The following is a 13,154-nucleotide window of genomic DNA, read 5'->3' as shown; positions in this document are numbered from 1 at the left end:
AGTGTGATGGTTCTGTTTTCTGTTTTCCCATTTCCATATGTAAATGGTATCTGAAGCCTGAAAATATGAAATAAGGAACTGCAAATACGTGGCTCCCTAGAAAGTTTCTATTGTTAATAGGAAAGGCAGTCTAGGAACTGGTTTATAATCAGACCTCAGATATGGACAGGCCATTGTCATCTTTCTTGACATTTGAAAGGTACAGTATTTGTTCCATCCACCTCTTTCCCCCTTTTCTAAATTAATTTCCTCTCATCAATTCCTGTAAGACTGAAACTTAACCCAAATACTGCTTCAGAACACCTATTTTTTTTCCAAGTTTGGATTTTTCTAAGTAGACAGAAAGTACTAAACACTATGGAATTTTCCACATTTATTGAAAAAAAGTGAAAATAATCAGAAGTTATGAAGGAATAGCTCAACCATGACAAGGCTGGCTGAATTATAAACTTATAATATTTGTATCACCTACTGTTTCACTTGCTTCTGTTCAACAGTTATTGAGACCTGCCAAAATGTCTAACGGCTTCAGAGCTTGGCTGGTATGAGATGTCTGCTGTCATTGTTGAAAATAAGGGTTTCTAATTCTTTTTTTTTTTTTTTTAACTAAGAAAGTGACTTACAGTATATGTCAAATGTTTTCTTCTTGTAGCCGTTTACTGGTTTGCAATATTACTCATGCCTTTTAAAACAAATGTTGCAGGAAAATGTTTAAGATAGGTAGCTGAGCAATGTTCATTGTATTGCAGTAAGTTTTTATGTTTTACTTTTTGGTACAAACAACAAGATAGAGATGATTTACTTGTTTGAAAAGGAAAGTCTTTCCAGCAGTGTAGGAGGAATATTTCCTACACAGTTCCTTGCTTTTTCATTGTTTAATTTTAATATTACTGCAACAAATTGAGCCGAGTATGTTGATATGTAAAGAAAAATGAATGTTCTCCAGAGTTTCAGGTTTGTTTTGAGCATATATACCCTGGAGACTTTTCTTGGTCTCAGAGGGCTTTAGTGAATCAGGGTGAATACAACAGGATCTAGGAAGAAATGTGTTTAATGAACTGCATCACCAAAAGAAAAACAGAAGAGAGAATACTATAATGTAATGTCCACAAAACCACTGGCATAAAATGCATGATAGAGATTACCCCTAATATATTGGAACTTTTCCCATAGTAATTGAAGCAATATTTGTGGAGCTTGCCATGGGACTCTATTAATCTGGACAGAAGCTGCAAACATAAAGCAATTTGAAGCATGTTAAAGGAGAGGTGCTATCCGTTATATCCTAAGAATCTAATTTTCTGCATGCAGGTGAGTATTTTGCATGAGTATGCACATGCGTGCTTGATATATGCACTACTATGTAGGTGTGCCTAAATCATAGGTGGGTGCATACCTGTAGCAATGCATGAGTTCCTCCAAGCATGTGAGAACACCTTCAGGAGTTACACATAGTAGTTCACCTGTAATTTGAGATTGCACACAGTCTTCTATGCTGAGAGGGACTTTGCAGTTAGACTCCTGAATTCATATGCTAGGATGTTCATAGCCTGTGGACTTGAATGCTGTTATTTTTTGTTAGGTGTGTAGGGATGTGGGTTGAACGTTTGCAGTACCAAGAGGCCTTTTTTTTCCCCCTCACAGAATCCCGGAATAGTTGAGGTTGGAAGGGACCTCTGGATGTGATCTGGTCCATCCTCCTGCTTACGTAGTCACCTAGAGCCAGTTGCCCAGGACCATGGCCAGACGGCTTTTGAGTATCTGCAAGGGAGGAGACTCCACAACCACTCTGGGCAACCTGTGCCAGTGCTCAGCCACCCTCACCGTTAAAAAAGTTTTTTCTGATGTTCAGAGGAAACCATCTGTGTTTCAGTTTGCACCCCTTGCTTCTTGTCCTGTCATTGGGCACTACTGAAAACAGCCTGGCTCTGTCTTCTTTACACCCTCCTTTCAGATATTTGTTCACATTTAAGAGATTGCCCCCTGAGCCTTCTTTTTTCTAGGCTGAACAGTCTGAGTTCTCTCAGCCTTTCCTCATAGGGGAGGTGCTTCAGTCCCTTAATCATCTTTGTGCACCTTCTGTGGACTCTTTCCAATGTCTGTCTTGCACTGAGGAACCCAGAACTGGACACAGTACACTTTAGATGGAGTCTCACCAGTTCTGAGTAGAGGGGAAGGATCACGTCCCTTGACCTGCTGGTAACACTCCTCCTAGTGCAGCTGAGGATCATTAGCCACCTTTGCCACAAGAGCACGTTGCTGGCTCACACTTAACTTAGGGGCCACCAGGACCCCCAGGTCCTTTTCAGGAAAGCTGCTTCCAGCTGGGTGGTCCCCAGCACATATTTGTCCATGGGGCTGTTCCTCCCCTGGTGCAGAACTTCGCAGTGACTCTTATTGAACTTCATGAGGTTCCTGCCAGCCCATTTCTCCAGGTTGTTGCGGTCCCTCTGGATGGCAGCACAACCCTCTGGGATATCAGCCACTCCTTCCAGTTTTGTATCATCAGCAAACCTGCTGAGGATACAGTCTGCCCCATCACCCAGACCATTAATGATGGTGTTACACAGGATTGGACCCAGTATCGACGCCTGGGTTGTACCGCTAGCTACTAGCCCTCAGCTAGACCTTGTGCCACTGGTCACCACCCTCTGGGCCCAGCCATTTGGACAGTTTTTAATCCGCCTCACTGTCCGTTCATCCAGTCCATACATCAACAGCTTCTCTATGAGGATCTTGTGGGACACAGTATGAAATCCTTACTGAAGTGAAGGTAGACAATACCCACTGCTCTCCCCTCACCTACCAAGCCACTCATTTCAGCATAGAAGGTTATCAAGTTGGTTAAGAGTGACTTCCACTTTGTGGATCCATGCTGACTACTCCCAATCGCTTTCTTGTCCTTCGTGTGCCTGGAAATGGTTTCCAGGATTAGTTGTTCCATCACTTTCCCAGGGAAGTGAGGCTGACTGGTCTGTAGTTCCCTAGGTCCTTCTTCCTGCCCTTTTTTGAAGGTAGGAGTGACCACTGCTTTCAACTTGTTTGAAGAGCAAGTTTCTTGAAAAGAGAAGAAAGAATGGAGGGCTATGAGTGATAACAATGTCTATCAGCTGCTCGAGCAAGACAGCCGAGCAGGGGTGAACAGATGCTTAAACTTAGTCATCTGGTGCCATTTTAGAAGTGCTAGGGTCTCATGCCTGATATTTAGCAGTTTCTTCAAAGGATCTGTGTCTCTTGTGGGTAATATGTTGTATAAACTTGTCCCGTGCAATTATTCCAGGGTCAAAAATGGTACAAAATCCCTACAGTTAGGCATTTGAAACACTCTCCAGGTGTCTACCAAGTTATTATCTTTCTGAGCTTCCCAGAAGATGTGAAGTTTTGCTGCTTTACAGACTGGACTACGTGCACAGCTCGTAAAAATGAACACATGACATACTGTTCTGTTTTTCTTCTATGAAACTGCTTTTCTATGTCAGTCACCTAGGAGTTTTTTTCTCTGAATGATATGAAATGTTTATATTATTATCAGAAGATTCACACATCTCTACAGTTTCTAAGAATTACTGTGCATTAAGTATTCTACCTTCAAGGCATGTTTTCACTTTTCCAATACTGTAATGTGTTACAAAATTTATATATTAATTCCAGTGGTATTTCATTTGGATAATCCCACCTGTTTTAAGTCTCACCTTGCCCATTATATTATTTTAATTTCTCCAGCAATTTTGTATTGTCAGTTTTGCTGACTAATAAATATGTTAATTTGCCATAAGTCGTCATGCTCTTGCTATTACAGATAGGAATTTCATACACAATGCATGATATTATTAAAATCTTCACACCGATAGCTCTTCACTGATGTTCGCTATATATTAGGCTTAAAATGGTAATATGCATTCTAGGCTTTAAAAATTTAAATGGCCTTACTAATTGTATTGTGTGTTGAATTTATAGTGATTTTTTTCAATTTAGAAAATTGCTTAGTCAAAAAAAAATTTAAATCAGCATGTAGAAAAGAAGAAACATATCTTAGCTTAATTCAAGCTACCATTCTGCAAGTATGCCAGATTCATCTGAAGTTTCTTTATGTGGTTTCTTAGCTTTTACTTGGTACCTTTCTTGTGCTTGTATAAAGAGCAGGGTGGAGAAGCAGCATCAGGAATGTTAAATGAAGAAAATCAGTAATGCCAGAATGACCATCAATTTGTAATCAACAAATTAGAGCTCGGCACAGAGTGAAAGTGACAGAGAGAAGCAGGCAGTGCTGAAATGCACACATCAAGGTTATGTTCTGACAGCTCTGACAAGTGGCACCAGCCAGGACGCCCATCGATCAGATATTCTCAGAAGAAGCTGCAAACACTGAATTCATTTTGTGAAGTGATCACTATCCGCTAGCCAGCAGAATGAAATTGTCTCATTTGGTTTTAGACATCACCTCACCTGATCTTTGAACCTAAAGCTGCTTTTGTTGTTAATAACATCTGTTATTGTGCTCCGCTGACGCCCAAATGTAGCGGACCCCTTTGTAGTGAATGCTCTGAAATACCCCACTGGAAAAGACCCCTGCCCAAAATAGCCTGCAACCTAATTTGAAATGAATTCAATCAGTGCATATGATAAATGAAGGAGGAAGACATATGTTGAATCTTACTATGAAGTGAAGTAATACATTATTCAAAGCAGGTGAAAGGTAAAAGAAAAGTCACTTTAATCTATATATTTGTTGTGAATAATGGTTATTGAAAGAAAATGTGTAATGGGGTCAGAAAAGTTATGCAAGTTAAGCTCATAATGAACTGAAAAGAAAGCTTCTGATTAGAAGCTTTCAGGGAGCTTGGTGAGGTTGCAGAAATCACTGTAAACTCAGTGTAAATGTTTTTAAGATGAGAAACAATGCCTACATACTGAACCATCTGTGATTTGATTTGATACCTTTGTGGACATTGCTTCTCTGGAGAGCATTTTGTTCAGACTTTGCTTTTGCACTTCTTCCTGAAATGTTTCTGCATAGGCATTTAAATTGTCTTGGAAGCTGAGGAGCTGTAGTTCAATGGCTGGGTCTATACTATGTAAGAATTGTAATGCTCTGATACTCTGGGTATTTTTGAAGGTAATCACTATGTTTTCATTTCTGCTTTTTTTTTGACATCCAGCATAGCTCAGCTCTGACCAGATAAACCAAGTAGAACATTTTAAACCATAATGATATAGAGTATGTACCCCACCTTGACCACTGGCTGTTGGTTTGGCATTATTACAATGCTGTTTTGTTATTACAATACAGGGTGGAATCTACTTGGAGATATCAATTTCTTGGTTGTCCTCAATCTGCTTTAGTTTGCCAGAACAAATTAAGTTTAAAGCAGCAGCCAGACTAAATGTAAAGATCAATGTCTCAGCAATAGAACAAGTTTCCCAAAATCTATGGTGGCTACTTGAAAATTTTTCTTGCAGTTCACAGAAAGAAATTAAAGGCCTGATGAATATGACTTCCTGCCTTTCATTTTCCTGAAATCACTGTCCTACCTTTAGATGGCAAGATGTGCTCTAGTGATAGCCAGGTAGACCTGGTAGCCACACAACAAGTTGAGTATTTGGGCGTACGCAGAAGTTAATGCGTGTCTTTGGCGGGAATATCTAACTTGAGATCTGAGGATGCTGATGCAGTTACACAATAGTTGAATTTTTCTTCTATTTCAGTGCCACGTTCGGAATCCAACAAATATGGTTCTCATCTGTTAGTGTGTTCAGACAGGAAGCAATTTCATTATGCTTTGGGGTTTTTTTAAGGTTTATATGAGCAGAATAGATTCTCATTTAGCCATAGAGATACCAAAATAACTGGCCATGTCTTTTACCCATGTATACACTTATCATAAATTGGTAATAAATAGAAAGGATAGACTAATCTTTTTTTTTAAATTTTACAGATTATGCAGAAGAATCCACTCTTTGTAGAATATACAGGGCTTGTAAACATCTATTATTCCTGGAACAAGGCCTCTTTCTCCATCTCTAAGTCATATGTGGATGATGTTGTAAGACTTCATATGTTCATCCATGGTTTCTTGGCATCTTTACTGCTTTCACCAAGCTGTGTTGTATCTAGAAATCCTGGAATTATCCACTTCTGAGTGTTACAGCCGAGTCTTAATAGGTTTACGCATCCAGGATGTGCTGAATCTATTGCAAAGGCATGTCATTATTTGAAATCCTGAACTGAAGTTTAGAAAAATCCAGAGTTCTTCAAGAACAGTAGAGCCATCGGAATGGATCTGTTTCAGAAGATTATATGGATGGAGCATTGCAGGGACCACAGTGCTGTTAAATTGTTATTCCTGACTAATCAAGGAAGATGAAGAATGGGGGCAGTTAAAGTGAATATGTAGAAAGGGCTGATGTTGCCCTGCTGTTACCAGTCAGTAGGAGCCTTGAAATTCTGACAATGCGAAGTACCAAACATGAGGGAAGCAGCTCTTCTATGCTCCTCCACTTCACACTAAGCACATACTGGAGAATTTCCTTTCTTGTTTGACATTGGTATACAGAACCTGTGTGGAACAGAGACAGTTTTTTCTTCCTGAAAGTCACTGGCTAAACAGAGCTCTTATGTATCCACTCTCGTGACAGGTGAACTGCAGCAAACTAACTCTCAAAATAAGTGGATGCTCCTACCCTCCTGCAAACTCAAGCTCATGTTGCGGTGCACCATGGTTACATGGAGAGATGCATCTGGCATGATGATATTAGAAGCAGTTTTTTGGTTTGGGGGGGTTTGGCTCTGCCATTGGTAAGCTGGGTATCTTTAAACAAGACACTTGATTTTTCTGAAGCTTCCTCGTCCGTATGAGGCCTCTTTAAAATACTTTGAATTATGCCAGCAAAAAGTCGTATTCATATGAATGTGTGTGTGGGTATAAACTAATTAAAAAAGCTAGATAATAGTAATGACAAAAATAATTTATGCATGGCCTGCAAGTATTGGGGATATTTTTTAACTGTATATAGAACCATTCGTGTGTTTTGTATGAAAAAATTAACTTCCTCTTATTGTGTTATGCAAATTGCTTTGACTATTTTTAGCAAATTGATATAGCCATAATCCTTTTGCTATGTTTGGTCTCCCAAAGACACTTAGGTGCCTTAAGTTTGGTTTCTGACACCAGATGTGAGGTAACAACATAACAGGAATATGTACATAGGCATGTGTATATAAGTATATATATTAACATGAAGAATAATGGCATTTTTAAAGATATTTCTATAGGTTCTGCACCTCCTGCTAACATGAAAGAAAAAGTAATCCAGAATTACTTCTTGTAGATTCCTCCAAACTCTCTTCTTTCTACTCTCCATCTTTAAATTTCCTGTAAAATTTAGTTCAAATTAGAGCATTTCAGTTCTCCTCAGGCTAGGCTGCCTTCCTAACTCTTCAGTAAATAACTTCTTAGGAGTGGAGAGCAGCTGGAAGAGCGGTTAGGAGTTGTCTTAATCACCAGACAAAACCCCATCTCTTCCAGCTTTTATGCCTGTGGGTAATGGGGAGCTATTTTATTTGCATTAAATTTGCATGACTTCCTACTGCCTTCTGCAAGCCTTTTCCTCTTGCAGCCTCTGCTTCTGCTTTCCTCCCAAATTTCACGTAGGTTGCCAAAGTACGACCCTAAGATTTTGACTGTATTAACTATATTCTTGTTACTTATGAGTCCAGCCATACCTGGATACTGCAGAGAAACGTAAAACATCAGAATATTACTAATGATGGAGAAACAGCAGTGTAAAGTTTTTTGTAAGCTGAGTTAAGAGCAAAATGGAAACTAACAGCCTACAAAATATAGCTACAGAATATTAATGAGTTTTCCTAAGGAAAGATCTGAGACGTGTTTCCTTCTTCTACACGGTCCTTCCTTCTCACTGCTTGTAGAAAGGCGAAGGGAGGGCACAGAGAACGCTATTCAGACTGATAGTATACACAGGAAGTAATAGAGTTGTTAATACCCCATTGTTTTACCACAAGTTGAAAAATCAGTCTGGTAATTGGTTCAAGAACTCATTTTACAAACACTGAGACAGACAGACAGCCGCAGAGGTAAGCCAGTCCATAGTCAGAGCTTGGCAGGGCATCACGGTACAGGAATTGGCACATTGAGTATTTGGCTTGGCTAAGTAATGCGCCCCTAGATGAAGGGGGAAGGATTTCTTCTCCCCCCCGGCCCAGAATGTCTTACATGCTATTGTTCCTTTCAAGACTCGTATGTACTAAGGACACGCTCATCGTCATTTTTCAAATACTCTGTTGGTAAATGAGCTTTGCAGTATGGCACATATCCCACTTTTCTGATGCTTATTTCCTAACTAAATTGTTTTGTTCTGCACAACCCATTGTTTCCTTCTTTTCATTTCTCTTCAAAACAAATAATACTGCATTTAGAAAAGTGGCATTTTTGAACTGAAAAACAATTAACCTCATATGTGCTCGAGGGCTTACAGGATAGCATAGATCCTGGTGTACGTCTACAGATGGCTCTCATTTGGATTCGCATACAGCATACTGGATTTGGACATCCTGTGCTCTCTGTTACTGGCTCAGTAAAATTAAATAACTTGTCTTTTGTGCTGGCACTGGTTACAGCAGTTATGATGGTCAGTATGTTGAAAAGATTCATGAGAAAAGAGCAGAATAACTAAATTTACCAAAAATGAATGGGCAAAGATTGTAGCTAGATTGTCCTGGATTTCCTCTCTAGAGCAAAAGAAGGGACTAAGACATCTTCTTGCATGTGTGTGTGATCTGTACACAGAGACAGCCACAACGAATTCAGGATGATTGCTCAGAATTAATGCCACCTCTACATAAAAAAACCTGTGAAGATGCTACAAAAGCTAACAGCACCTCACTGTCGTGCAGGAAAAGACTGCACATTGCACCCCTTCAGAAGGTGGCAAACCTGCCATTCTAATAAACCTCTATTCAGGTTTCTGCTGTAGCGTAGTCCCCTCTTGTCATTACACAGTGCAAGGCAAGGCTAGAAGTGACAACCGTGAACACTGGCATGCTTCAGAGAGGGGGAGTGAAGCATGAAAGACAATCAAAATAACTCTTTCATTTAGGGTGGAACAGTTTTTATATAGCACTGAGTTTACTTGGTGGAAAATGCTGTAACTGGAGACTGAAATCAGGCATAGATTCGGCATCTGTATTTGTATGTTTGTTTTAAATCAGTAGGAACAGTAAAAGAGTTTTTCTAAAGAAAACTTTTTTTTTTTACATTAAAATATTTCATTTTGGAGGTATAGAAGCATTTAAGCAACATTCAAAAATTGAAATACTTGATATTTTGATTGACATCTTACGTATTTCAGTCTTACATGTGTAAATTTAGAAAAGAAGACAAGAGGTTTAAAGATCCCTAAAATAATCCAATACACCCTGAAAAGAAATTTTCAGAGGTTTTTTGTATTCATTTTGTCAACACCTTGAAAATGGCTATTTCAATCTTTGTACCCTTCCCCCCTTTCCACAGATTTCTTGGTTTCAGTCAAAAAAACCAGTCCACTTTTACTACTAATAGCTTTGCTGAATTGATAACAGGACTCAGGTATCAGCAGTATTAGAGAGAATAAATCTGCTACATTAATACAGCAAAATCTCTTTCCTCAGCAAACTGCCAAACACTTCATTCATTTTTATGAAACAATGTTCAGGGCAGAAGTTTATCTTCACCCTTTTTGACTCAAACACAGTGGGAAATTATTACTGCCAAGTCCATCTGAACAGACCACCTAATGACACCGGTCGCTAGTTCATAGCAAGGGCAGTAACACAGAGTTCCTCAGCAGTCCCGTGCTGAGATGTACCTCAGCTTTTCCTTCCTGCTGATTTCATCCTACGCCTGTTAGAGTTTTATTTTTTGCAATCATGCAAATGCATCCTCTTTTTTAAAAAGCTATAGCAAATAATATCTGTTTACAGTGCCATCGAGCTGTTAGGAGTATGCAATTAGTTATGATTCACATCAAACCAAAATATGCTCAGGCATTTGAAGTACAAGATAAACAAGCTGCTCCATATGTGCGAAAAAGTCCTAGAAGTTCACAAAGGTCATACATCTTTTAAATTTGTCAAAGTTACACCATGATAAACTTTTTTATAGAGGAATTAGTGCTGCGATGGATGCCTTTTTTGACAAAAATTCTACACAGTAAAATATGTCTTGGGAATACTTCCCTAGAGAAATCTTTGTGCAATTATTCTGAAATAATTGCAGAATGTGATTTTTTCCCATCTCTGTTTTCATCATAGTTGTTCTTCCCAGTGATAGACTGTTGCTCGCCTCTCTCCATATCAGAAGTCTACTGGTTTCCATTCCCTAGGTAGTCTCACAAAGATCACAAACCTCCAGCATCTACCATCCATTAGAGACCCAGGAAAGGCTTTTATTCCCCTTCTCCACAGCCCCAACTTGCCACTGGTCGAATATATATCCTTCAGATGTATCCGTCTGTCAGGGAAATCTCTTCTAGCTTAGACCAGACACTAAAATGAGACTCCCTACCTCTTCCCTCCACATCAACATGAAGGCAAAACTGCAATTAAGGCTTGTTAGGTCCTGCCTTTCAAGCATTTGTGATTAAGTTTGGAACAAACAGACCTATTTTCTATTCACCCAGCGATTGCATACAGCAGTCAGAGAAAAAGGGTTCAAACTATTAGATCAATTGCCTGCAGCTTGTCACCTGCTCAGAGTTTAAATGAGCACAGCTGTCTCAAAAGCATCCTAAGGAAATTCTCTTTGTCTCTTTTTCTGATAGGCCAGTATTTTTCCCCATTTTTTTCCTCATGGTTGGGCACTTGAATGATTCCTTTCCTTCTGTCTTTTACTCTGGTCTTGGCAAAATCAGTCTGCAGTCTTTCTGGAAACATGTAGGTCAGACCACTGAGGAACAGGACTCGATATTCTCATTTAGCTATTGGTTTCCTACTTGCCCTCCCTAACACCTTCTATCGTACTTTAGTTTATGCAGTCAGACAAACTATTATGCAGCGGATAAATTGAGGCATGCACAGAACACCGCACACAAGATGATGCTCGGTCTCCCCCATCATCCCATCTTCATTTTTTCCCTGTGCACATTCTCAGCAAATCCCCCCCCAAAACAAAGCCTTCCTCAGTTAGGTTCAGCAAGATCTCTGTAAAACTGTATGAGGCATTCCTTCATCCTCTTGAACTTTGGAGGCTGTTCTGGTACACTAAAAAGTGTTACTGGTGTTACTAAAAGAGGAATTTTTAAAAAGTTGTGAGCTTTTATTTAAACACAAAAGTGTTCTCCAAATTGTGCATTATTTAAGTCCTTTGAAAATCCCTTTGTTTATCCACAGACTTCTGGGTATTTCTCAGCATTTCGTTTGTGTGTTTTGTTGTACAATTAATGGTAATGTTTATTTACAAAATATATATTCATGCTGTTTATTGAACTTTCTATCACAAAACAAAGATTTGTTTTAATTTTTTATAAACTTATTTTCAGTTTTTGTTCCTATACAATAATGCCTCCTTCTAGTATTCTCCTAAACCAAATGGATTATAAAGTAATAGCTTCTTGCATGTTCCTCCTTGCAACTTAATATAAAATGCAAAATGAAATATATTAAATGAATCCCACTTTAATTTAAATCACATCTCTGCAGATTTGTGGGGTCCTTTCTTTTATTTTTTCCGTGGTTGGTCAATTGATAAAGAGTCTTTCTCAGTGTATGTGATGTCTTCTATTCACATCCTTTGAGTTAGACTAAAATGTAAGCGGAAGCGCTCTGGTTAATAGCAATATACTCCCCGTCTGAGTTAGGTGCAAACTCAGAGACACCTTTGAGGACAGAAGTAATGCTTAGAAAAACTTGAGACAGTCGTCTCTTTTTGAGCATCTGATACAAAAAATGAATATAGCAGCCTTAAAACCCATCAGAGTTTTTCTGATCTGAGAGCAGGTATGTTCAGATCCTTCCTGTGATCAGGGCCTTATCTGAACTAACTACAGCTCAGTCTAGAGGTGAATAGAAGCTGCCCCTTCGGCTGAAATTGCACCTTCATTTGTACTTTTCTGGCAGAGTTCTTTGCTTACTTTCTTGTACATAGCATGGTCCAGTACTACATGGAAGATGTGATGCCCTCCAATTTTATGTAACGATGGTGTGTTTCCTCAAAAGTGAATTGATTTCCACCTTTGTAAAAGTGACTCATTAGTAAGTGTTTCAGTTCCAAAGGCAACATGATTGTGCTTTGTGAAACAAGACCTTTTGTTTTTTTACCATTACTGGTACTGTTTTATTCCTTCCTTTACACTCAGTGGACTAATGGAATTCACCTGTGTCATATTTTGTTCCAAAATTCTAAGTTTTCATTCAATAAAAATTTGGTTCTAGCGCTTCCGTTTGATGTGCAAACCTTAAAAACACCAGCTAATTTTAAGGAATTATATTTTCTCAGAATCTTCAATAATCTAAACCAATAGTTTGGATAAGTGTGAACAATCTTCATGGGATTTACTTATCAATGTTAATCTTTGCCTTAAGAAGAAGCAGCTAGGTATGATTAATGCCTGATGTTTTTGTGTAACAATTCTATGATATAATATTGCCTCGTCAGTACAAAAATACATAACTAGATGGAAGCCGTAAAGATATACTGTTATTGCTGCAATGTTTTTTATTAGAAAAATAAGTAATAGAAGAACTAGTGTATTAATGTATTGCTAGTCTTAAACTAGATTTAAAAAAACTCATTAAAAAATTATCCAACATTTTCATGGTGCCACTTTTATTAAAAAAAGCATTGACACTACACTTCCCATATGTGTCTGACTTCTTGCTTCAGTCTACAGAATTTCTGAAGGTAGTGTTAGCAGCAGAATGTGAAAGCTATAGCTGACTGTCAAAATTATAGTTCATAGTTGGCTTTTGCCCCTTGTTTTATTTTTTATTTAAAGCAAAGAACCTAACACTATAAAAATCTGTCCTGGGGACAGATATTTGATGATTCGTTTCCTTATGCTATGGTCTTCATAGGATTTTTGCTTGCACTGTAGTTCCCTTTTGCATCTTTTCAGGTGAGATTATATTTAAATGTGCATCAGCTCCAGAAATTCTGATT

Source organism: Haliaeetus albicilla, chromosome 28, assembly GCF_947461875.1.
Source record: "Haliaeetus albicilla chromosome 28, bHalAlb1.1, whole genome shotgun sequence".
In the NCBI taxonomy this organism is placed as follows: domain Eukaryota; kingdom Metazoa; phylum Chordata; class Aves; order Accipitriformes; family Accipitridae; genus Haliaeetus; species Haliaeetus albicilla.
Note: the sequence above shows the minus strand (reverse complement) of the source record.